A 23,908-nucleotide genomic window follows, 5' to 3' on the forward strand; every position below is an offset into this window, starting at 1 on the left:
GGAATCTCTTGTTCAAGGATTCTTCTGAAGATTCAGTTATTAAGATTGTGGATTTTGGGTTTGCACATTTGATGCCTGACAAGGAAAAGGATGGCAGCACGAAGACACCGTGCTTCACTGTTCACTATGCAGCGCCAGAAGTGTTGCTGCAAGCTGTGCAGAAGGGAGCAAATGGTACCGCTTGAACATTCATGCACTGGTTGAGTATCTTGTGTGTAATTTTATGATGAAAGGTTTTTAATGCAGGGACGGACAGTTGTTTATAGGCATTTTTACATTATTTTTAGTGTACAACCATCCAAAAGGCATTTAGCTCAGTGTTACTGCAACAACCACACAGTACTGAATGTAGGGTTTCCTGTTTCATTAGAGATTTCTCTGCAGTGGTGTTTTCAATACAAGGAGTGTTTTCTATAGTTATTTTCTTTATTTTGAGGGCTTGCTATAATATCCTGCACAACTCTAAAAATACATCAAATTAACCTCCCACCAAACCACAATACAGACACTTCCATTGGCTGTAACATTACTGCTAATACTGCAACATTCTTCCTGAGGGGAACCACACACATTAACAATAACACATGTTACAAAAAACTACACCAAACATATTAAGCTCAACATTTTTGTATAATAATTTTTAGAAACATGAATGACCAAAAATGGTTCTAGGATAAAAGAGGAAAAAAATGACAGAACACTACAGCATAACAGTACAAATGGCAGGTGTGTCTCTTTTCTCTTATTCCTTATTTGCAAGGATTAAAGCTGTTACCTTCTTGTTACACAAGAAGTGGGACGGTACAGTTCGCTAAGCTGCCGGTACACGTAGGATGGTGCAGTACCTCGACTGAAATAAAAGAGATTTAAATGGTCAGCAGCCATTATTTAAAGCTAAGTGAGTAGATGTGCAAGATAAACAGGGTACAGTAAAATCCCTCTTATCCGGCATCAACGGGACCGCCGACGTGCCGGATACTTGAATAGAAGTGAAATTATGTCCACAACGACCACCCTACACTCACGCATCTTACCACAACAATGATCAGCTGATCTGATCAGCTGCTTAAGTGTAAGCACAACACACTTCCTTTTTTCTACAACTTTAGGCGTGATGAAGGCGTCGGGCGATAAACAGTGCACACGCGGGACTGAGTCACTGAGTAAACACAGTGCAGTGGGCTGCGGGTGGCGCGAAGCAGTGCGCTGTGGTGACAAGGGGACGGAGTATGCCTCGCGTGGGAATTTTAATTGATTTTCTGAGTACACATTGATTTTTTATTGATTTTAAGGCTCGGGGAAAAATGTGCCGGATACTTGAAGCTGCCGGATGAGAGGGATTTTACTGTATAATAAATTGAGTAAGTTGTTTATCTCACTCATAAGTAAAACATAAAGGCCTTTCATTTGATGCATTTAGGATCAGAAGTTTTACTGGGAGATGAAGTACAGTGCTAAATAACAGTTTGTGCATAAAGCTGACAAATACTGATGTCTCCTGAGGTCAGCCCAGGCCCAACAAGGAAAGCAAATGAAAAAATTAAATGAACCCCCAACATCACACCTTGAAAGGACCACACAGTCATATGAACAACACAAACTCACTTGTTAGTTATCAAACTGGTGACATTTTCTGGAGGAACGTAATCTAGCTGAGTCAGCGCAGTATTTACAGACGGCCAAAACTTTGTTCCCTCTGGGATAATAGAAGTGGTGGTTTGGTGGCTTATTTCTTCACAGCCCATCAAGCTAAATTTGTATGTGGGAGTGCACACATACAGCTGAAAATGAAGATTTGTGACAATAAGCAAAATGCACAATTCATGCCATGATTTTCAATATTATATAGGTACTGATCTGATAGTATCTAGCTCCACATGAGACAACAACAGGTTGAGGTTTGAGAAAGGACCATCCAACACTCAACACGAGGAATGTATATCCACCTACACGAAATAAACATGTGGAAAAGGAATGTATCAAAAACTGGAATCAAGAATTTCTGTGAGAATAAAATGGTATGTACTTTTGTGATACCTTCCCTGTTCAATTTGCAACAGTAAATATGTTTCAAATACTGCCCCACTGAAAGAGGTATCAGGATAATGACTAACAAATAAAACTTACTGGAACAGAATAAAACTTTGGTGGTGAGGCAAGAGAGGCTGCACCAACAAAGGTCTCAATGCCCCCGTTGGTCACCACCGTCTCGGTGCCAACGATGACCTTTGATGACCTTGTTGACACGTGACATGATGGGGAACACTGCAGAGTCTTGAATTAATGTTGTCTCAATTCCAGCAGTACATAAAGCTTTTGCCACTGGGTGACCCTGCACAAGTAAAAGATGTATTGAGAACATAAGAACATAATAAAATAAAGGAAGCTGCAAGAAGCCATCACCCCTACATGTGGCAGTCCCTGTGTTATGTATTGTGCACATCAGACACGATGACGTGAAAGAGACGCATAAAACACCTTACATCATATTTAGGGGCACGTTCGGCAACAATAACGTGGAATTTCCTTTGTGTGGCTGCCTTGGTCAGGAAGGCCAAGACCAGTGGACACATTGCACACGTCACAATGACCTCATCATTGTGAATCTTGCTTACACCTTGGGCAGCTATCAATTCTTGGCTGAAATAAAAGGAATCAATATAATACTGGTAACAAACAATGTCAATGTCCCAAATGTCAGTGTAATCTTTACTCTACCTTTGTTCAACCTCAGCTTTCTGTTCACCAATGGTCTCAAGTACTCTGTCCTGCAGCTCTGGAATAACCTCCGTGCATTTTGGGAGATCTCCACATGCAGGGTGAGTCTACTAGCATGGACTGTGAGAGGCTTGGGTACTCCACACCTTGCTTCTCTCCACGTGGTGTGTTGTGTTCGTCAATTACTATCTGCGTGAAGAAGAAAAATAACTTAAATAAATAAATGAGATACACACACACACGAGGGCAGACAGGCAAAATACATAGAGAGAGAGAGAGAGAGAGAGAGAGAGAGAGAGAGAGAGAGAGAGAGAGAGAGAGAGAGAGAGAGAGAGAGAGAGAGAGGCTGTACTTAAGCAATTATATCTTTCCATACCACACACACACACACGCACACGAACGTTTCCCTAAGGGCTCTCTCTGACACACAGAGAAAGGCTGGTAATTCTCTGTTGATCATTAGCTACAGTATGGAAGCCTCTGTTATACTTGGATATCTCTGTGAAGTATTGTTGTTTTTTAACGTGAAATGGTAAATACTTAATAATGATAAGCTGAGATATAACACAGTATTAAGCCAAGCCTTCAATTCACACAAGCTTTTCAATGATTTCACATTACGCCACACAAGGGACGAGACATTGCAGTGTAAGTCCCGCCAGGACCAGTTTGAATTTGGCGCTTCAATCAGTAACATCTAGATACTTTGACAATTACAGTTATAATGGCCTGAGATTTATTTTTACACGCTTATAATTCTTTATATTTAATTTTCTATTAGTTTAGTATAATATAAAAGAAGTTGGTGCTTGTTATTGAAAGCTAAGTGTGTTGTGGATAGGTTTGCCTGCGTACTGTGCGGAGCAGGCTGGGACGGACGACACAACCAGACGTCAGACACAAGGCACTAGGTTAAAAGGGTGCCATAAACTGGTGCTTTATTTAACGTATTTTCGCAGAACAAGACAGTGACAGGGGCCGTGGTGGGTGCCTGCGTGTGCTGGTGCAAGCTTGGTGCCTGCCGGGAGGTGCCTGCAGTGCCACAAGGGATAATATTGGTAAGAAACCGGCCCACCACTTGTCCAGCCAGCTAATTTGCACAGTGTGATGTAACAGGCGGTAACTGTGATAGTGTTGTTACGTGTCACCCACAACAACAACAACACAGGGCTGTCAGGTCAGTGGTTAACCTTACTGTTTATTGTTGAGCCTCGTATTTCATGTTTTTGCACCTGGTTAGGAATATATTGACGTGACCCAGCATTCCACGGTGCCACAAGCGCTCCAAGCCTCCACCACAAAACTCTTACTAATTAACCATGACAGGAATTATAAAAACGTCAAAAAAATACACTTATCTAATGTTATCAGCTGAGGTGGAGGCAGCCTTCCCCATTTGTCCGCCAATATCTGCTTCATTTCTCACTTATTGTAAGCCTAACACGTCACTAAGTGGAGCCACATAACTAGGCTTTCATATCCGCTAGCTAGATATATCTGCCATTGCCTCATTTAGTTACGATGGAAGAATAACAGGCAAAATAGCGGCCGTTCTCTCCACTGACAAGGGCCGCCATGATGCCTGGCTACCTCTGCCAACCTGCTTCAACCTGTGGGTTCCAATATTTTTTTATTTTTTTCTTAACTTCTTTATTCTGCTGGTATAGCATGTTTTTTATGGTTTATAAAAATAATTATTTGCTTTAGAAGTATTTTCGTGGCTTGTGTTGAGTTGTGTTGAATTTTGTGTTGCTTGCCGAAAATGCTGGGTGTTTTTTTAGCAGTATTTTGACAAACTTGATTTTTTATTTTACGTTCTAACTACGTCTTTTGTATTTCTAAAAATTGCTTATGATTTTTAAATTGTTTTTTGGTTCCTGTTGAGAGAAATAAGTGGACTTTAAAAATGGTTTATGGTCCTGTTAAAAGTTGTTATTACAACACTTTTTGTGTTATTGTCTCTCTATTTGAGCTTGTAACTAACTTTTCATTGCTTGAAAAAATTGTTTGTATGTTTTAAAGTGTTTTATCTTGTTGTTGAGTGAAAATAGGTGGACTTTTCAGTGGTTTTTAATCGTATTTAGGTTCAACACTTGGTTTTTACACAATTTCGGTTTTATTTGTTTACTTCTTGTTCCAGGTCACTTTTGATTGTGTAAGATGATAGTTCAGATTTTTTAAAAATTTTTACGTTCCTAAAAATTCAAATGTTGTGGACTTTTCAATGATTTAAATGGTGCCGAATATTTCAACACTTTTTCCATATTTCATTTGGATATTTTTTAAATACTACTCAGGCTAGAGCTGTTTTAATATTGTGAATATTATTTTAAGTATTTGTCAAGTCAGAATATATAAGGCATTCCAGCCTAGCTCCATTTTTTCGAGGGGTCAATTTCGAAATGGAATCCGTTACGGTACGTAAAATTGCCGTGACGTCACGGCCGCCATCATGGACCAGGGACCTTGATCGGCTCCGCTGTCTCCTCGGTAATAATTATCGTAATTTGCAGTGTTTTCCTGGTGTTTCCACGTGTTTCTAAACTCAGACGTGTAGATAAGAGTAGAATGAGTAAGAAAATAAGAGAAATAGAGGAGGAAGAGGAAGGGAGAAGGAATAGAGGAGGTGGTAAAACAGAAAAATGATAAGAAAACAATATTTAGCTTAATTTTCCCTGCTGCCCTGTCTGTCTTGGTAGTATTTGTCTTCCCTGACAGTGCTTCCAGTGTATTTGGTGTGTTTAAGAGGTGTTGGAGTGTGTCTGGAGGTGTTTAGGGAGTGTTGCAGTGTGTCTGGAGGTGTTGAAAGGGTGTTGAAGTGTGTGTTTTAGGGATTTGGTGATGTTTGAGTCAATATTTAGCGTTCCTGGTGTGTTTTGGGGTGTCTTAGGCTTGTTTAGGAGTGCTTTAAGTGTGTTTGGGACTGTTTTCAATGTTTTGTGATGTTTCAAGTGTATTTTAGGATGTTATGGACGAGTTTGGGTGTGTTTTGTGTGGATACCAGGGAATTTTGGGTGCGTTTGTGGGTATTTTAGGTCAGTCTGGGTGTTTTGGGGTGTTTTAAGTGTGTTTTGGGCCGTTTTCAGTGTTTTGGGATGTTTTAAGTGTGTTTTAGAATGTTATGGATGAGTTTGAGTGTGTTTTGGGTAGGTACGGTGTGTTTTCGATGCGTTTAAAGTCAATTGGGTGAGTTTTGGAGTATTTTAAGTGTGTTTAGGGATATTTTGGTGCACTTTCGATGTGTTTAGGGTGTTTTTTGTGCGTTTAGGAGTGTTTAAGGTGTTTTAAGGTGTTTTAGTGTGGTTGGAGTTGCTTTTGAGGTGTTTTGGTTATGTTATAGGCATGTTGCAGATAAGTACTGGGTCTTTGAGGGTAGAAGTGGTGTGCTGGAGGTAAAATAAAAGGTTCTGGAGTGTTTAAGGGGGGACTGTGATAGTAGAAGCGTGTCAGGGGTGTTATAGCGTGTGTTGTGATGTATGAAGCTTCTAGATGCACGTGTGTGGGATGTCTGGGTCTGTACGAGGTGTTGTGGTGTTGGAGTCCTAGCAGGGGAAGGTACTGGAGGTTGTAGTGATGGGTAGAGGGTAAAAACAGAGGTACACTTTAGGTTAGGTAAGGTTAAGCGTTCATTGGTGTTGATTCAGTAATACGATCTTTTTTTCTTTTAAGATACAAATGTAGAGGGACGAAATAGGGAAGCAGGAAGACCACCACCACCATCACCACCAGCAGTGTGGAAGAAAGTTTAGGCAAGCGAAGAAAGTTGGAAAATTAATAATTAAACGCTTGCTGTCTTTTATTATCTTGAGTATAAAATGGTTATATGACAATCTCTCTCTCTCTCTCTCTCTCTCTCTCTCTCTCTCTCTCTCTCTCTCTCTCTCTCTCTCTCTCTCTCTCTCTCTCTCTCTCTCTCTCTCTCTCTCTCTCTCAGCTTTGTATTAGTTACCCGTTGACAGAAGTGACAGCCGCGTTTTCTCTTGTCAGATGTAAACAAAGCGGTAGTTTCCTTCCAGCTGGTGATAAAACTCTTTCTCGCTCTTCCTCACTCTCCCACGTCACGGAAGCAGTGTGTGTGTGTGTGTGTGTGAAGAAGAAAATGTTATATTATATCTACGTGTTTAAAAGTTTCCTTCATTTAAGTCCAAAGAGGCTGGCTGGCTGATGCTAAGGAAGGAAGAAAGGGGTGGTGTTTAGGGGTCTGGGATGGAAAGCGAGTGATGTGTTTTGTAGCCTTCAGATAAAAAATATTAACAAAATTTACACAGTGGGAAAATTTTGGTGGTGAGAGAGAAAATGACTAAAATATTACCTCAAATTTAACCAAACGTGGTGGAGCTTCACACTCCTCAGCTGACCCTAATCAAACCAAGCCTATCCCAAAGAAGCCTACCCTAACTTCTGTCTGGTGCTTCCTCCTCCCCAAGACTGGCTATCTCGTGTCTTAATCCCAAGCTGGCCTAACCAAACTTTACCTAACCTAACCTAAGCAATTCTAACCTAGCCAAACCTTACCTAAGCAAGCCTAACCTAGCCAAGCCTTACCTAACCTAACCTAACCTAGCCAAACCTTACCTAAGCAAGCCTAACCTAGCCAAGCCTTACCTAACCTAACCTAACCTAACCTCACCTAACCTAACCTAAAGAAACCTAGCCAAACCTAACATAACCTAGCCTAACCAAACCTAACCTAACCTACATCCTCTTCCCACGGCCCCACTTAACCAAACCTAATGTAACTTTCAGAGCAACGGCAACCCTCCGATCCGGCAAGCAAGTTGGCGGCAGCGATGGCGGTGGCGGCGGCAGTGGTGGTGAGGTGGACGGCAGGGACAGAGGGGCAGTACAGGCTGCGGACATCAAGGAGAAGGTGAGCAGGGTGTTGTGTTGGTGTGTGTTGCTAAGCTGAGATGCAATATTTGTCACTCAACACTCGTGCAACACTGCCTCCATGCACAAGTGTGTCGGGAAAATGATTTAAAGTCATAAAAATGTTCTTGTTTTACTTTATTTATTTATTGATTGATTTTGTTTTATTTTTTGTATATATAGGAGGGACACTGGTCAAAGGGAACTAAGTACAATAAGAAAAAAATAAAAGATAAAAAAGACCTCACTTAACCTAACCTAACCTAACATAAGCTAACTTAACATAACTTAGCCTAACCTCTTTTAACCTAACATAACTTAACCTAACTTAACTTAACCTAACCTAACCTAACTTAACCTAACCTCTTTTAACCTAACCTCTTTTAACCTAACCTAACCTAACTTAACTTAACCTAACCTAACTTAACCTAACCTCACTTAACCTCACTTAACCTAACCTAACGTAACTTAACCTAACCTAATCTAACCTCACTTAACCTAACCTCACTTAACCTAACATAACCTAACCTCACTTAACCTAACGTAACCTAACCTAACCTAACACCCACAGAGGAACGCACGGACAAGCAAGGTGTTATTCGGCAGTCTGATCCTGGACCTGCTCGGCTTGAAGGTGGTGCTGCCCGTGTCTCCTGCTCTCCTCGACTGTTACTCCAAGCACAACACCAGCGGCTTGTATTCCTCTCAGCTCTCCTGTGTGACTTATTACCAGCATATCATCGGTTTCGCTGCGAGGTTCCTTTCTGTCTTGTTTGGTAATTGAGTGGGTTTGTTGTGTTTTGTATTGGTTTATATATTTTTAGCTTGTTTTTATTGTTATTTTTTTCAATTTTTTTATCCTATTATCTATTTATTTATTTTTTGTTTGTTTGTTTGTTTACAGGGTGTGTGTGTGTTTGTTTGTGTTCCTGCTGTTCAATATTGCAGCTTGTTTTCTTTATTATTGTTATTTTGTGTTTTATTCTATTTCAGTGTTCTGAGGGAGTCTTCAGGTGTTTTTGGGGTGTTTTGGGGTGTTTTTGGAGTGTTTTGGGGTGTTTTTGGTGTGTTGTGAAGTGTTTTGATGTGTTTTGGGGTGGTTAAGGGGTGTTTTGAAGTGGTTTGTGGTGTTGTGGAGGTGTTTTGGGATTTTTGGTGTGTTTTAAAGTGTTTTGGGATGTTTTTGGAATGTTTTGATGTGTTTTGAGATGTTTAGGAGTATTTTTGGAGTATTTTGGTGTGTTTTTGGAGTGTTTTGGGATGTGTTTGTAGTGTTTTGGGGTGTTTTGGGGTATTTTGAAGGTGTTTTGGTGTGTTTTTGGAGTGTTTTGGGGTATTTTGGGATGTTTTGGTGTGTTTTGGGTTATTTTGAGAGTGTTTTGGTGTGTTTTTGGAGTGTTTCTGGGTGTTTTGGAGTATTTTGAGGATGTTTAAAGGTGTTGTTGTAGTTTAAAATATATTGTTAGTTTACTTTTTTTTAACTTTATTTTCTTATGCATTATTTTATTTCTTATTTATATTGTGGTGTGTTGTCGGTGTGTCCTAACCTAACTTAACCAGCCTACCCTCTCCTAACCTCCCCTCAACCCACAGGCACTGATTTTGCAAGTGTTTTGAGGTAAATAGTGTGTTTTGGGGTGTTTAATTTTGTTTTGGGAGTGTTTTGCAAGTGTTTTGAGGTAAATAGTTTGTTTTGGGGTGTTTAATGGTGTCTTGGTGGTGTTTCAGGGTTATATAGGGGTGTTTGGGGGTGATCTAGGGTAAGTAGTGTTATCAAGGCTGTAGTGGAAGTTACTGTGGGTTTTCAAAGGGTGTTTCCATGGTGATTCACTTGTATTTTATCCCTTGTACAGTAAAACTCCCTTTCCCTGAGTTGGCAACACTGTTTGTTTACGTTCGCTGTTGTCTCGTCGTGTGTGAGTCAGATTTGTGTCTTGTTCTTCCACCGCAGGGCAGAAGGAGGAGGGACATCGGTGCCAGTTTGACCGAGGCTTGGGAGGTGATCAATCCTAGGGCTCTGTTCTCCATCAGCTGTGTCAAGGGCCTGGGCAGAGAAGGTGTGTGTGTGTGTGTTTGTATGTTCAGTATTGTGTGTTTGTTCGTGTTTGTAGTATTGTGTGTGTGTGTGTGTGTGTGTGTGTGTGTGTGTACTAGCAAATATTCCCTTATGTTTACTCCTGAAACACACACACACACACACACACACACACACACACACACACACACACACACACACACACACACACACACACACACACACACACACACACACACACACCACCTCCCGTTCCTCCTCCTCCTCCTCTCCCTTCATTCATACACACACACACACACACACACACACACACACACACACACACACACACACACACACACACACACACACACACACACACACACACACACACACACACCACCTCCTGTTCCTCCTCCTCCCCCTCTCCCTTCATTCATACACACACACACACACACACACACACACACACACACACACACACACACACACACACACACACACACACACACACACACACACACACACACACACACACACACACACACACACACACTACCTCCCGTTCCTCCTCCTCCTCCTCTCCCTTTATTCATAAACATCTGTCTTTCTCTCTCTCTGTAGAACGCATGAAATTAATACAACTTAGCCGAGTTTACTTCCTCTACCTGTTCCTGTATTCCAGCCTGGAGTTAACGCTGATCTTCGCGACCCACCACAAGCATAGTTACGACTCGTTGGCGCAGGACCGCAAGTTTTCCTTCCTGGGCCTGGTCATGGCAATTACACAGAGAGGGTTTATGCGAAGTGTTAAGACTGGAACTGAAAAAGCACCTGCCAATTAGGTATGGTGTGTTCTGGGGTGTGTGTGTGTGTGTGTGTGTGTGTGTGTGTTGGAGAGGGTTTGTGTGTGTGTGTGGCCGGGAAAGGGTTGCCTGTGTGTGTGTTTTCAAGGGTGTTTTCATGGTTCGAGTTTAACAGGGTGTAGTGGAAGTTACTGAGGTTTTCAAGGGTGTTTTTCATGGTTCTTGTTTAACAGGGTGTAGTGGAAGTTACTGGGGTTTTCAAGGGTGTTTTCATGGTTTTTGTTTAACAGGGTGTAGTGGAAGTTACTGGGGTTTTCAAGGGTGTTTTCATGGTTCTAGTCTAACAGGCTGTAGTGCAAGTTACTGGGGTTTTCAAGGATGTTTTCATGGTTCTAGTTTAATGGGCTGTAGTGGAAGTTACTGAGGTTTACAAAGTATATTTTCAAATCTATATTTTTACTGTGTAGAATTACAATATAAAACAACAGGATTTATCAGTAACAGTTTAAGTAACAATTAGTTTAAGATCATATTATTTTCTTTTCCTTGCATTTAATCATTGTATGCCTGTATCTAATTCATGTTGGTTTCACAGGCACACACCTACATTGTGATGCAGCTCCTTGGAGGTGGAGAGCTGGCTGCCTCAGAGGATCAGGAAACACGAGAGGTTCACAGAGGCTCGCCTCGGGCTTCGGTCGTCGTGAGGAACCTGGTGTCAGCAGTTCACTACGTGCACAGGAAAAGCATCAGTGTTCACGGAGACCTAAAGCCAGACAGGGGTGAAAAGGGTTGGTGTTGAGGATAGACAGAAAAGAAAAGAAAGGAAAGGTAAAAAAAGGAAGTTTTTTTGCATTGATTTTCCATCTGCTTATTTTAAAGAATTTATTGCATGGAATATTATTGATCTCCATCATTTGTATGGCCTTTATAATAAAAAGTATGAATTTATTCCATTCAGATATTATCCTTCTCCGAGGCCATTCTAATCTAAACATCTTTTCACGGAATCTCTTGTTCAAGGATTCTTCTGAAGATTCAGTTATTAAGATTGTGGATTTTGGGTTTGCACATTTGATGCCTGACAAGGAAAAGGATGGCAGCACGAAGACACCGTGCTTCACTGTTCACTATGCAGCGCCAGAAGTGTTGCTGCAAGCTGTGCAGAAGGGAGCAAATGGTACCGCTTGAACATTCATGCACTGGTTGAGTATCTTGTGTGTAATTTTATGATGAAAGGTTTTTAATGCAGGGACAGTTGTTTATAGGCATTTTTACATTATTTTTAGTGTACAACCATCCAAAAGGCATTTAGCTCAGTGTTACTGCAACAACCACACAGTACTGAATGTAGGGTTTCCTGTTTCATTAGAGATTTCTCTGCAGTGGTGTTTTCAATACAAGGAGTGTTTTCTATAGTTATTTTCTTTATTTTGAGGGCTTGCTATAATATCCTGCACAACTCTAAAAATACATCAAATTAACCTCCCACCAAAGCACAATACAGACACTTCCATTGGCTGTAACATTACTGCTAATACTGCAACATTCTTCCTGAGGGGAACCACACACATTAACAATAACACATGTTACAAAAAACTACACCAAACATATTAAGCTCAACATTTTTGTATAATAATTTTTAGAAACATGAATGACCAAAAATGGTTCTAGGATAAAAGAGGAAAAAAATGACAGAACACTACAGCATAACAGTACAAATGGCAGGTGTGTCTCTTTTCTCTTATTCCTTATTTGCAAGGATTAAAGCTGTTACCTTAGAGATCACAAGAAGTGGGACGGTACAGTTCGCTAAGCTGCCGGTACACGTAGGATGGTGCAGTACCTCGACTGAAATAAAAGAGATTTAAATGGTCAGCAGCCATTATTTAAAGCTAAGTGAGTAGATGTGCAAGATAAACAGGGTACAGTAAAATCCCTCTTATCCGGCATCAACGGGACCGCCGACGTGCCGGATACTTGAATAGAAGTGAAATTATGTCCACAATGACCACCCTACACTCACGCATCTTACCACAACAATGATCAGCTGATCTGATCAGCTGCTTAAGTGTAAGCACAACACACTTCCTTTTTTCTACAACTTTAGGCGTGATGAAGGCGTCAGGCGATAAACAGTGCACACGCGGGACTGAGTCACTGAGTAAACACAGTGCAGTGGGCTGCGGGTGGCGCGAAGCAGTGCGCTGTGGTGGCAAGGGGACGGAGTATGCCTCGCGTGGGAATTTTAATTGATTTTCTGAGTACACATTGATTTTTTATTGATTTTAAGGCTCGGGGAAAAATGTGCCGGATACTTGAAGCTGCCGGATACTGGAATGCCGGATGAGAGGGATTTTACTGTATAATAAATTGAGTAAGTTGTTTATCTCACTCATAAGTAAAACATAAAGGCCTTTCATTTGATGCATTTAGGATCAGAAGTTTTACTGGGAGATGAAGTACAGTGCTAAATAACAGTTTGTGCATAAAGCTGACAAATACTGATGTCTCCTGAGGTCAGCCCAGGCCCAACAAGGAAAGCAAATGAAAAAATTAAATGAACCCCCAACATCACACCTTGAAAGGACCACACAGTCATATGAACAACACAAACTCACTTGTTAGTTATCAAACTGGTGACATTTTCTGGAGGAACGTAATCTAGCTGAGTCAGCGCAGTATTTACAGACGGCCAAAACTTTGTTCCCTCTGGGATAATAGAAGTGGTGGTTTGGTGGCTTATTTCTTCACAGCCCATCAAGCTAAATTTGTATGTGGGAGTGCACACATACAGCTGAAAATGAAGATTTGTGACAATAAGCAAAATGCACAATTCATGCCATGATTTTCAATATTATATAGGTACTGATCTGATAGTATCTAGCTCCACATGAGACAACAGGTTGAGGTTTGAGAAAGGACCATCCAACACTCAACACGAGGAATGTATATCCACCTACACGAAATAAACATGTGGAAAAGGAATGTATCAAAAACTGGAATCAAGAATTTCTGTGAGAATAAAATGGTATGTACTTTTGTGATACCTTCCCTGTTCAATTTGCAACAGTAAATATGTTTCAAATACTGCCCCACTGAAAGAGGTATCAGGATAATGACTAACAAATAAAACTTACTGAAACAGAATAAAACTTTGGTGGTGAGGCAAGAGAGGCTGCACCAACAAAGGTCTCAATGCCTCCGTTGGTCACCACCGTCTCGGTGCCAACGATGACCTTTGATGACCTTGTTGACACGTGACATGATGGGGAACACTGCAGAGTCTTGAATTAATGTTGTCTCAATTCCAGCAGTACATAAAGCTTTTGCCACTGGGTGACCCTGCACAAGTAAAAGATGTATTGAGAACATAAGAACATAATAAAATAAAGGAAGCTGCAAGAAGCCATCACCCCTACATGTGGCAGTCCCTGTGTTATGTATTGTGCACATCAGACACGATGACGTGAAAGAGACGCATAAAACACCTTACATCATATTTAGGGGCACGTTCGGCAACAATAACGTGGAATTTCCTTTGTGTGGCTGCCTTGGTCAGGAAGGCCAAGACCAGTGGACACATTGCACACGTCACAATGACCTCATCATTGTGAATCTTGCTTACACCTTGGGCAGCTATCAATTCTTGGCTGAAATAAAAGGAATCAATATAATACTGGTAACAAACAATGTCAATGTCCCAAATGTCAGTGTAATCTTTACTCTACCTTTGTTCAACCTCAGCTTTCTGTTCACCAATGGCCTCAAGTACTCTGTCCTGCAGCTCTGGAATAACCTCCGTGCATTTTGGGAGATCTCCACATGCAGGGTGAGTCTACTAGCATGGACTGTGAGAGGCTTGGGTACTCCACACCTTGCTTCTCTCCACGTGGTGTGTTGTGTTCGTCAATTACTATCTGCGTGAAGAAGAAAAATAACTTAAATAAATAAATGAGATACACACACACACACACACACACACACACACACACGAGGGCAGACAGGCAAAATACGTAGAGAGAGAGAGAGAGAGAGAGAGAGAGAGAGAGAGAGAGAGAGAGAGAGAGGCTGTACTTAAGCAATTATATCTTTCCATACCACACACACACACACACACACACACGCACACGAACGTTTCCCTAAGGGCTCTCCTTGACACACAGATAAAGGCTGGTAATTCTCTGTTGATCATTAGCTACAGTATGGAAGCCTCTGTTATACTTGGATATCTCTGTGAAGTATTGTTGTTTTTTAACGTCAAATGGTAAATACTTAATAATGATAAGCTGAGATATAACACAGTATTAAGCCAAGCCTTCAATTCACACAAGCTTTTCAATGATTTCACATTACGCCACACAAGGGACGAGACATTGCAGTGTAAGGCCCGCCAGGACCAGTTTGAATTTGGCGCTTCAATCAGTAACATCTAGATACTTTGACAATTACAGTTATAATGGCCTGAGATTTATTTTTACACGCTTATAATTCTTTATATTTAATTTTCCATTAGTTTAGTATAATATAAAAGAAGTTGGTGGTTGTTATTGAAAGCTAAAAGTGTGTTGTGGATAGGTTTGTGTCCGTACTGTGCAGAGCAGGCCAAGGGAGGACAACACAGCACCAGACGTAACACAGAAAGGCACTGTGTTCAAAGGGTGCCATAAACTGTGGCTTCATTTAATGTATTTTGGCAGAACAAGACAGTGACAGGGCCGTGGGTGCCTGCGTGTGCTGGTGCAAGCTTGGTGCCTGCCTGGAGGTGCCTACAGGGAGGTGCCTACAGGGCCACCAAGGCTAATATTGGTAAGAAACCCGCCCACCACTTGTCCAGCCAGCTAATTTGCACAGTGTGATGTAACAGGCGGTAACTGTGATAGTGTTGTTACGTGTCACCCACAACAACAACACAGGGCTGTCAGGTCAGTGGTTAACCTTACTGTTTATTGTTGAGCCTCGTATTTCATGTTTTTGCACCTGGTTAGGAATATATTGACGTGACCCAGCATTCCACGGTGCCACAAGCGCTCCAAGCCTCCACCACAAAACTCTTACTAATTAACCATGACAGGAATTATAAAAACGTCAAAAAAATACACTTAATGTTATCAGCTGAGGTGGAGGCAGCCTTCCCCATTTGTCCGCCAATATCTGCTTCATTTCTCACTTATTGTAAGCCTAACACGTCACTAAGTGGAGCCACATAACTAGGCTTTCATATCCGCTAGCTAGATATATCTGCCATTGCCTCATTTAGTTACGATGGAAGAATAACAGGCAAAATAGCGGCCGTTCTCTCCACTGACAAGGGCCGCCATGATGCCTGGCTACCTCTGCCAACCTGCTTCAACCTGTGGGTTCCAATATTTTTTTATTTTTTTCTTAACTTCTTTATTCTGCTGGTATAGCATGTTTTTTATGGTTTATAAAAATAATTATATGCTTTAGAAGTATTTTCGTGGCTTGTGTTGAGTTGTGTTCAATTTTGTGTTGCTTGCCGAAAATGCGGGGTGTTTTTTTAGCAGTATTTTGACAAACTTGATTTTTTATTTCACGTTCTAACTACGTCTTTTGTATTTCTAAAAATTGCTTATGATTTTTAAATTGTTTTTTGGTTCCTGTTGAGAGAAATAAGTGGACTTTAAAAATGGTTTATGGTCCTGTTAAAAGTTGTTATTACAACACTTTTTGTGTTATTGTCTCTCTATTTGAGCTTGTAACTAACTTTTCATTGCTTGAAAAAATTGTTTGTATGTTTTAAAGTGTTTTATCTTGTTGTTGAGTCAAAATAGGTGGACTTTTCAGTGGTTTTTAATCGTATTTAGGTTCAACACTTGGTTTTTACACAATTTCGGTTTTATTTGTTTACTTCTTGTTCCAGGTCACTTTTGATTGTGTAAGATGATAGTTCAGATTTTTTAAAAATTTTTACGTTCCTAAAAATTCAAATGTTGTGGACTTTTCAATGATTTAAATGGTGCCGAATATTTCAACACTTTTTCCATATTTCATTTGGATATTTTTTAAATACTACTCAGGCTAGAGCTGTTTTAATATTGTGAATATTATTTTAAGTATTTGTCAAGTCAGAATATATAAGGCATTCCAGCCTAGCTCCATTTTTTCGAGGGGTCAATTTCGAAATGAAATCCGTTACGGTACGTAAAATTGCCGTGACGTCACGGCCGCCATCATGGACCAGGGACCTTGATCGGCTCCGCCGTCTCCTCGGTAATAATTATCGTACTTTGCAGTGTTTTCCTGGTGTTTCCACGTGTTTCTAAACTCAGACGTGTAGATAAGAGTAGAATGAGTAAGAAAATAAGAGAAATAGAGGAGGAAGAGGAAGGGAGAAGGAATAGAGGAGGTGGTAAAACAGAAAAATTATAAGAAAACAATATTTAGCTTAATTTTCCCTGCTGCCCTGTCTGTCTTGGTAGTATTTGTCTTCCCTGACAGTGCTTCCAGTGTATTTGGTGTGTTTAAGAGGTGTTGGAGTGTGTCTGGAGGTGTTTAGGGAGTGTTGCAGTGTGTCTGGAGGTGTTGAAAGGGTGTTGAAGTGTGTGTTTTAGGGATTTGGTGATGTTTGAGTCAATATTTAGCGTTCCTGGTGTGTTTTGGGGTGTCTTAGGCTTGTTTAGGAGTGCTTTAAGTGTGTTTTGGACTGTTTTCAATGTTTTGTGATGTTTCAAGTGTATTTTAGGATGTTATGGACGAGTTTGGGTGTGTTTTGTGTGGATACCGGGGAATTTTGGGTGCGTTTGTGGGTATTTTAGGTCAGTCTGGGTGTTTTGGGGTGTTTTAAGTGTGTTTTGGGCCGTTTTCAGTGTTTTGGGATGTTTTAAGTGTGTTTTAGAATGTTATGGATGAGTTTGAGTGTGTTTTGGGTAGGTACGGTGTGTTTTCGATGCGTTTAAAGTCAATGGGGTGAGTTTTGGAGTATTTTAAGTGTGTTTGGGGATATTTTGGTGCACTTTCGATGTGTTTAGGGTGTTTTTTGTGCGTTTAGGAGTGTTTAAGGTGTTTTAAGGTGTTTTAGTGTGGTTGGAGTTGCTTTTGAGGTGTTTTGGTTATGTTATAGGCATGTTGCAGATAAGTACTGGGTCTTTGAGGGTAGAAGTGGTGTGCTGGAGGTAAAATAAAAGGTTCTGGAGTGTTTAAGGGGGGGACTGTGATAGTAGAAGCGTGTCAGGGGTGTTATAGCGTGTGTTGTGATGTATGAAGCTTCTAGATGCACGTTTGTGGGATGTCTGGGTCTGTACGAGGTGTTGTGGTGTTGGAGTCCTAGCAGGGGAAGGTACTGGAGGTTGTAGTGATGGGTAGAGGGTAAAAACAGAGGTACACTTTAGGTTAGGTAAGGTTAAGTGTTCATTGGTGTTGATTCAGTAATACGATCTTTTTTTCTTTTAAGATACAAATGTAGAGGGACGAAATAGGGAAGCAGGAAGACCACCACCACCACCACCATCACCACCAGCAGTGTGGAAGAAAGTTTAGGCAAGCGAAGAAAGTTGGAAAATTAATAATTAAACGCTTGCTGTCTTTTATTATCTTGAGTATAAAATGGTTATATGACAATCTCTCTCTCTCTCTCTCTCTCTCTCTCTCTCTCTCTCTCTCTCTCTCTCTCTCTCTCTCTCTCTCTCTCTCTCTCTCTCTCTCTCTCTCTCTCTCTCTCTCTCTCTCTCTCTCAGCTTTGTATTAGTTACCCGTTGACAGAAGTGACAGCCGCGTTTTCTCTTGTCAGATGTAAACAAAGCGGTAATTTCCTTCCAGCTGGTGATAAAACTCTTTCTCGCTCTTCCTCACTCTCCCACGTCACGGAAGCAGTGTGTGTGTGTGTGTGTGTGTGTGTGTGTGTGTGAAGAAGAAAATGTTATATTATATCTACGTGTTTAAAAGTTTCCTTCATTTAAGTCCAAAGAGGCTGGCTGGCTGATGCTAAGGAAGGAAGAAAGGGGTGGTGTTTAGGGGTCTGGGATGGAAAGCGAGTGATGTGTTTTGTAGCCTTCAGATAAAAAATATTAACAAAGTTTACACAGTGGGAAAATTTTGGTGGTGAGAGAGAAAATGACTAAAATATTACCTCAAATTTAACCAAACGTGGTGGAGCTTCACACTCCTCAGCTGACCCTAATCAAACCAAGCCTAACCCAAAGAAGCCTACCCTAACTTCTGTCTGGTGCTTCCTCCTCCCCAAGACTGGCTATCTCGTGTCTTAATCCCAAGCTGGCCTAACCAAACTTTACCTAACCTAACCTAAGCAATTCTAACCTAGCCAAACCTTACCTAAGCAAGCCTAACCTAGCCAAGCCTTACCTAACCTAACCTAACCTAACCTAGCCAAACCTTACCTAAGCAAGCCTAACCTAGCCAAGCCTTACCTAACCTAACCTAACCTCACCTAACCTAACCTAAAGAAACCTAGCCAAACCTAACATAACCTAGCCTAACCAAACCTAACCTAACCTACATCCTCTTCCCACGGCCCCACTTAACCAAACCTAATGTAACTTTCAGAGCAACGGCAACCCTCCGATCCGGCAAGCAAGTTGGCGGCAGCGATGGCGGTGGCGGCGGCAGTGGTGGTGAGGTGGACGGCAGGGACAGAGGGGCAGTACAGGCTGCGGACATCAAGGAGAAGGTGAGCAGGGTGTTGTGTTGGTGTGTGTTGGTGTGTGTTGCTAAGCTGAGATGCAATATTTGTCACTCAACACTCGTGCAACACTGCCTCCATGCACAAGTGTGTCGGGAAAATGATTTAAAGTCGTAAAAATGTTCTTGTTTTACTTTATTTATTTATTTATTTATTTTGTTTTATTTTTTGTATATATAGGAGGGACACTGGTCAAAGGGAACTAAGTACAATAAGAAAAAAATACTGAGAAAAAATAAAAGATAAAAAAGACCTCACTTAACCTAACCTAACCTAACATAAGCTAACTTAACCTAACCTAACTTAACCTAACCTCACTTAACCTCACTTAACCTAACCTAACGTAACTTAACCTAACCTAACCTAACCTCACTTAACCTAACCTCACTTAACCTAACCTCACTTAACCTAACATAACCTAACCTCACTTAACCTAACGTAACCTAACCTAACCTATCACCCACAGAGGAACGCACGGACAAGCAAGGTGTTATTCGGCAGTCTGATCCTGGACCTGCTCGGCTTGAAGGTGGTGCTGCCCGTGTCTCCTGCTCTCCTCGACTGTTACTCCAAGCACAACACCAGCGGCTTGTATTCCTCTCAGCTCTCCTGTGTGACTTATTACCAGCATATCATCGGTTTCGCTGCGAGGTTCCATTCTGTCTTGTTTGGTAATTAAGTGGGTTTGTTGTGTTTTGTATTGGTTTATATATTTTTAGCTTGTTTTTATTATTATTTTTTCAATTTTTTTATCCTATTATCTATTTATTTATTTTTTGTTTGTTTGTTTGTTTACAGGGTGTGTGTGTGTTTGTTTGTGTTCCTGCTGTTCAATATTGCAGCTTGTTTTCTTTATTATTGTTATTTTGTGTTTTATTCTATTTCAGTGTTCTGAGGGAGTCTTCAGGTGTTTTTGGGGTGTTTTGGGGTGTTTTTGGAGTGTTTTGGGGTGTTTTTGGTGTGTTGTGAAGTGTTTTGATGTGTTTTGGGGTGGTTAAGGGGTGTTTTGAAGTGTTTTGTGGTGTTGTGGAGGTGTTTTGGGATTTTTGGTGTGTTTTAAAGTGTTTTGGGATGTTTTTGGAATGTTTTGATGTGTTTTGAGATGTTTAGGAGTATTTTTGGAGTATTTTGGTGTGTTTTTGGAGTGTTTTGGGATGTGTTTGTAGTGTTTTGGGGTGTTTTGGGGTATTTTGAAGGTGTTTTGGTGTGTTTTTGGAGTGTTTTGGGGTATTTTGGGATGTTTTGGTGTGTTTTGGGTTATTTTGAGAGTGTTTTGGTGTGTTTTTGGAGTGTTTCTGGGTGTTTTGGAGTATTTTGAGGGTGTTTAAAGGTGTTGTGGTAGTTTAAAATATATTGTTAGTTTACTTTTTTTTAACTTTTTATTTTCTTATGCATTATTTTATTTCTTATTTATATTGTGGTGTGTTGTCGGTGTGTCCTAACCTAACCTAACCAGCCTACCCTCTCCTAACCTCCCCTCAACCCACAGGCACTGATTGGCGTGACATTCAGCATAGGCTTCACCGTCGGGCACACTGTGGGGGCTGCGTTCTCCCGCTGGGGAAGTACTGGGTGGTTCGCGGCCTCGGCTGTCTACGCACGCACTCTCACTGTGGCTAACATAATATTCTTTGCTGTCTTCTTCCAGGAATCGCTGCCTGAGGTGTGTGTGTGTGTGTGTCTCTCATTTATTTTTTTTATTATGTATATTTTTTTTGTTTTTGTATAATTTTTGCTTATTTTTTTTTCCTTTCATTTTTTCTTTCTTTGCTTATTTTGTAATTTGTTTGTATTTCCTTGTGTCTCTGAATGTTGTTAAAGAGAGGTGCATTGTGAGTAAAGCATCATTTTCTCTTTCCTTTCCTCATTTCTTTACTTTTCCCTCTTATTCCTTCCTTTCTGTCATCATTACAAACCCTTTCTATTCATTACAAACCCTTTCTCTCATTTTCCTTACCATAAACCATCAAAACATCTTAACAATCTCATTTAAATCACTTTTCTTTTCATTATCATCTGTTTGTTTACATTCTCTTGCTTTCTTTCACTTATTAATTCATTACACTCCTGTTTGTGTGTTTAGGAATGTTTTGAGATATTTTGGGGTGTTTTGGAGGTGTTTTGGGGTGTTTTTTCAAGTGTTTTGAGGTAAATTGTCTGTTTTTGGGTATATTTGTCTGTTTTTGTCTGTTTTTTGGGTATTATTGGGGTTTTGGAGGTGTTTTGGGGGTGTTTTTGCAAGTGTTTTGAGGTAAATTGTCTTTTTTGGGTATTTTTTGGGTTTTGGAGATGTTTTGGGGGTGTTTTTGCAAGTGTTTTGAGGTAAATTGTCTTTTTTGGGTATTATTGGGGTTTTGGAGGTGTTTTTTCAAGTGTTTTGAGGTAAATTGTCTTTTTTTGGGTATTATTGGGGTTTTGGAGGTGTTTTGGGGGTGTTTTTTCAAGTGTTTTGAGGTAAATTGTCTGTTTTTGGGTGTTTAATGGTGTTTTGGGAGTGTTTTGCAAGTTTTTGAGGTAAATAGTGTGTTTTGGGGTGTTTAATGGTGTTTTGAGAGTGTTTTGCAAGTGTTTTGAGGTAAATAGTGTGTTTTGGGGTGTTTAATTTTGTTTTGGGAGTGTTTTGCAAGTGTTTTGAGGTAAATAGTTTGTTTTGGGGTGTTTAATGGTGTCTTGGTGGTGTTTCAGGGTTATATAGGGGTGTTTGGGGGTGATCTAGGGTAAGTAGTGTTATCAAGGCTGTAGTGGAAGTTACTGTGGGTTTTCAAAGGGTGTTTCCATGGTGATTCACTTGTATTTTATCCCTTGTACAGTAAAACTCCCTTTCCCTGAGTTGGCAACACTGTTTGTTTACGTTCGCTGTTGTCTCGTCGTGTGTGAGTCAGATTTGTGTCTTGTTCTTCCACCGCAGGGCAGAAGGAGGAGGGACATCGGTGCCAGTTTGACCGAGGCTTGGGAGGTGATCAATCCTAGGGCTCTGTTCTCCGTCAGCTGTGTCAAGGGCCTGGGCAGAGAAGGTGTGTGTGTGTGTGTTTGTATGTTCAGTATTGTGTGTTTGTTCGTGTTTGTAGTATTGTGTGTGTGTGTGTGTGTGTGTGTGTGTGTACTAGCAAATATTCCCTTATGTTTACTCCTGAAACACACACACACACACACACACACACACACACACACACACACACACACACACACACACACACCACCTCCCGTTCCTCCTCCTCCCCCTCTCCCTTCATTCATACACACACACACACACACACACACACACACACACACACACACACACACACACACACACACACACACACACACACACACACACACACACACACACACACACACACACACACACACACACACACACACACACACACTACCTCCCGTTCCTCCTCCTCCTCCTCTCCCTTCATTCATAAACATCTGTCTTTCTCTCTCTCTGTAGAACGCATGAAATTAATACAACTTAGCCGAGTTTACTTCCTCTACCTGTTCCTGTATTCCAGCCTGGAGTTAACGCTGATCTTCGCGACCCACCACAAGCATAGTTACGACTCGTTGGCGCAGGACCGCAAGTTTTCCTTCCTGGGCCTGGTCATGGCAATTACACAGAGAGGGTTTATGCGAAGTGTTAAGACTGGAACTGAAAAAGCAACTGCCAATTAGGTATGGTGTGTTCTGGGGTGTGTGTGTGTGTGTGTGTGTGTGTGTGTGTGTGTGTGTGTGTGTGTGTGTGTGTGTGTGTGTGTGTGTGTGTGTGTGTGTGTTGGAGAGGGTTTGTGTGTGTGTGTGGCCGGGAAAGGGTTGCCTGTGTGTGTGTTTTCAAGGGTGTTTTCATGGTTCGAGTTTAACAGGGTGTAGTGGAAGTTACTGAGGTTTTCAAGGGTGTTTTTCATGGTTCTTGTTTAACAGGGTGTAGTGGAAGTTACTGGGGTTTTCAAGGGTGTTTTCATGGTTTTTGTTTAACAGGGTGTAGTGGAAGTTACTGGGGTTTTCAAGGGTGTTTTCATGGTTCTAGTCTAACAGGCTGTAGTGCAAGTTACTGGGGTTTTCAAGGATGTTTTCATGGTTCTAGTTTAATGGGCTGTAGTGGAAGTTACTGAGGTTTACAAAGTATATTTTCAAATCTATATTTTTACTGTGTAGAATTACAATATAAAACAACAGGATTTATCAGTAACAGTTTAAGTAACAATTAGTTTAAGATCATATTATTTTCTTTTCCTTGCATTTAATCATTGTATGCCTGTATCTAATTCATGTTGGTTTCACAGGCACACACCTACATTGTGATGCAGCTCCTTGGAGGTGGAGAGCTGGCTGCCCCAGAGGATCAGGAAACACGAGAGGTTCACAGAGGCTCGCCTCGGGCTTCGGTCGTCGTGAGGAACCTGGTGTCAGCAGTTCACTACGTGCACAGGAAAAGCATCAGTGTTCACGGAGACCTAAAGCCAGACAGGGGTGAAAAGGGTTGGTGTTGAGGATAGACAGAAAAGAAAAGAAAGGAAAGGTAAAAAAAGGAAGTTTTTTTGCATTGATTTTCCATCTGCTTATTTTAAAGAATTTATTGCATGGAATATTATTGATCTCCATCATTTGTATGGCCTTTATAATAAAAAGTATGAATTTATTCCATTCAGATATTATCCTTCTCCGAGGCCATTCTAATCTAAACATCTTTTCACGGAATCTCTTGTTCAAGGATTCTTCTGAAGATTCAGTTATTAAGATTGTGGATTTTGGGTTTGCACATTTGATGCCTGACAAGGAAAAGGATGGCAGCACGAAGACACCGTGCTTCACTGTTCACTATGCAGCGCCAGAAGTGTTGCTGCAAGCTGTGCAGAA

The 23,908-nt window shown here is 41.0% G+C and overlaps 4 long non-coding RNA genes across 11 annotated transcripts; 2 read left to right on the forward strand and 2 right to left on the reverse strand.

Moving 5' to 3' along the window:
• Positions 1-405: 405 nt before the first annotated feature.
• On the reverse strand, positions 406-4,330 carry LOC135111632 (uncharacterized). The gene is made up of 6 exons (XR_010273838.1): positions 4,226-4,330; positions 2,719-2,907; positions 2,484-2,640; positions 2,128-2,332; positions 1,606-1,781; positions 406-850 (listed from the first exon to the last, which is right to left on the reverse strand). It is a non-coding gene; the product is annotated as an uncharacterized LOC135111632 (long non-coding RNA).
• On the forward strand, positions 3,271-11,355 carry LOC135111629 (uncharacterized). 4 transcript variants are annotated; one of them, XR_010273823.1, is made up of 6 exons: positions 3,271-3,895; positions 6,388-7,588; positions 8,159-8,363; positions 9,539-9,644; positions 10,287-10,446; positions 11,003-11,355. It is a non-coding gene; the product is annotated as an uncharacterized LOC135111629 (long non-coding RNA). The 4 variants fall into 4 exon arrangements; XR_010273824.1 differs by lacking the exon at positions 3,271-3,895 and adding an exon at positions 5,194-5,208; XR_010273825.1 differs by lacking the exons at positions 3,271-3,895; positions 8,159-8,363 and having other exon boundaries at positions 7,570-7,588.
• Positions 10,847-15,745, reverse strand: LOC135111643 (uncharacterized). Of its 2 annotated transcripts, none has more exons than XR_010273854.1 (6): positions 15,659-15,745; positions 14,139-14,327; positions 13,904-14,060; positions 13,548-13,752; positions 13,029-13,204; positions 10,847-12,258 (listed from the first exon to the last, which is right to left on the reverse strand). It is a non-coding gene; the product is annotated as an uncharacterized LOC135111643 (long non-coding RNA). The 2 variants fall into 2 exon arrangements; XR_010273853.1 differs by having other exon boundaries at positions 15,508-15,745.
• Positions 14,858-23,687, forward strand: LOC135111634 (uncharacterized). 4 transcript variants are annotated; one of them, XR_010273840.1, is made up of 7 exons: positions 14,858-15,332; positions 17,822-17,907; positions 18,931-19,054; positions 19,533-20,729; positions 21,975-22,080; positions 22,567-22,726; positions 23,335-23,687. It is a non-coding gene; the product is annotated as an uncharacterized LOC135111634 (long non-coding RNA). The 4 variants fall into 4 exon arrangements; XR_010273843.1 differs by having other exon boundaries at positions 14,858-15,216; XR_010273842.1 differs by lacking the exon at positions 17,822-17,907 and having other exon boundaries at positions 14,859-15,332.
• The last annotated feature ends 221 nt before the right edge of the window (positions 23,688-23,908 follow it).

This window comes from Scylla paramamosain, chromosome 22 (assembly GCF_035594125.1).
Source record: "Scylla paramamosain isolate STU-SP2022 chromosome 22, ASM3559412v1, whole genome shotgun sequence".
Taxonomy (NCBI): Eukaryota; Metazoa; Arthropoda; class Malacostraca; order Decapoda; family Portunidae; genus Scylla; species Scylla paramamosain.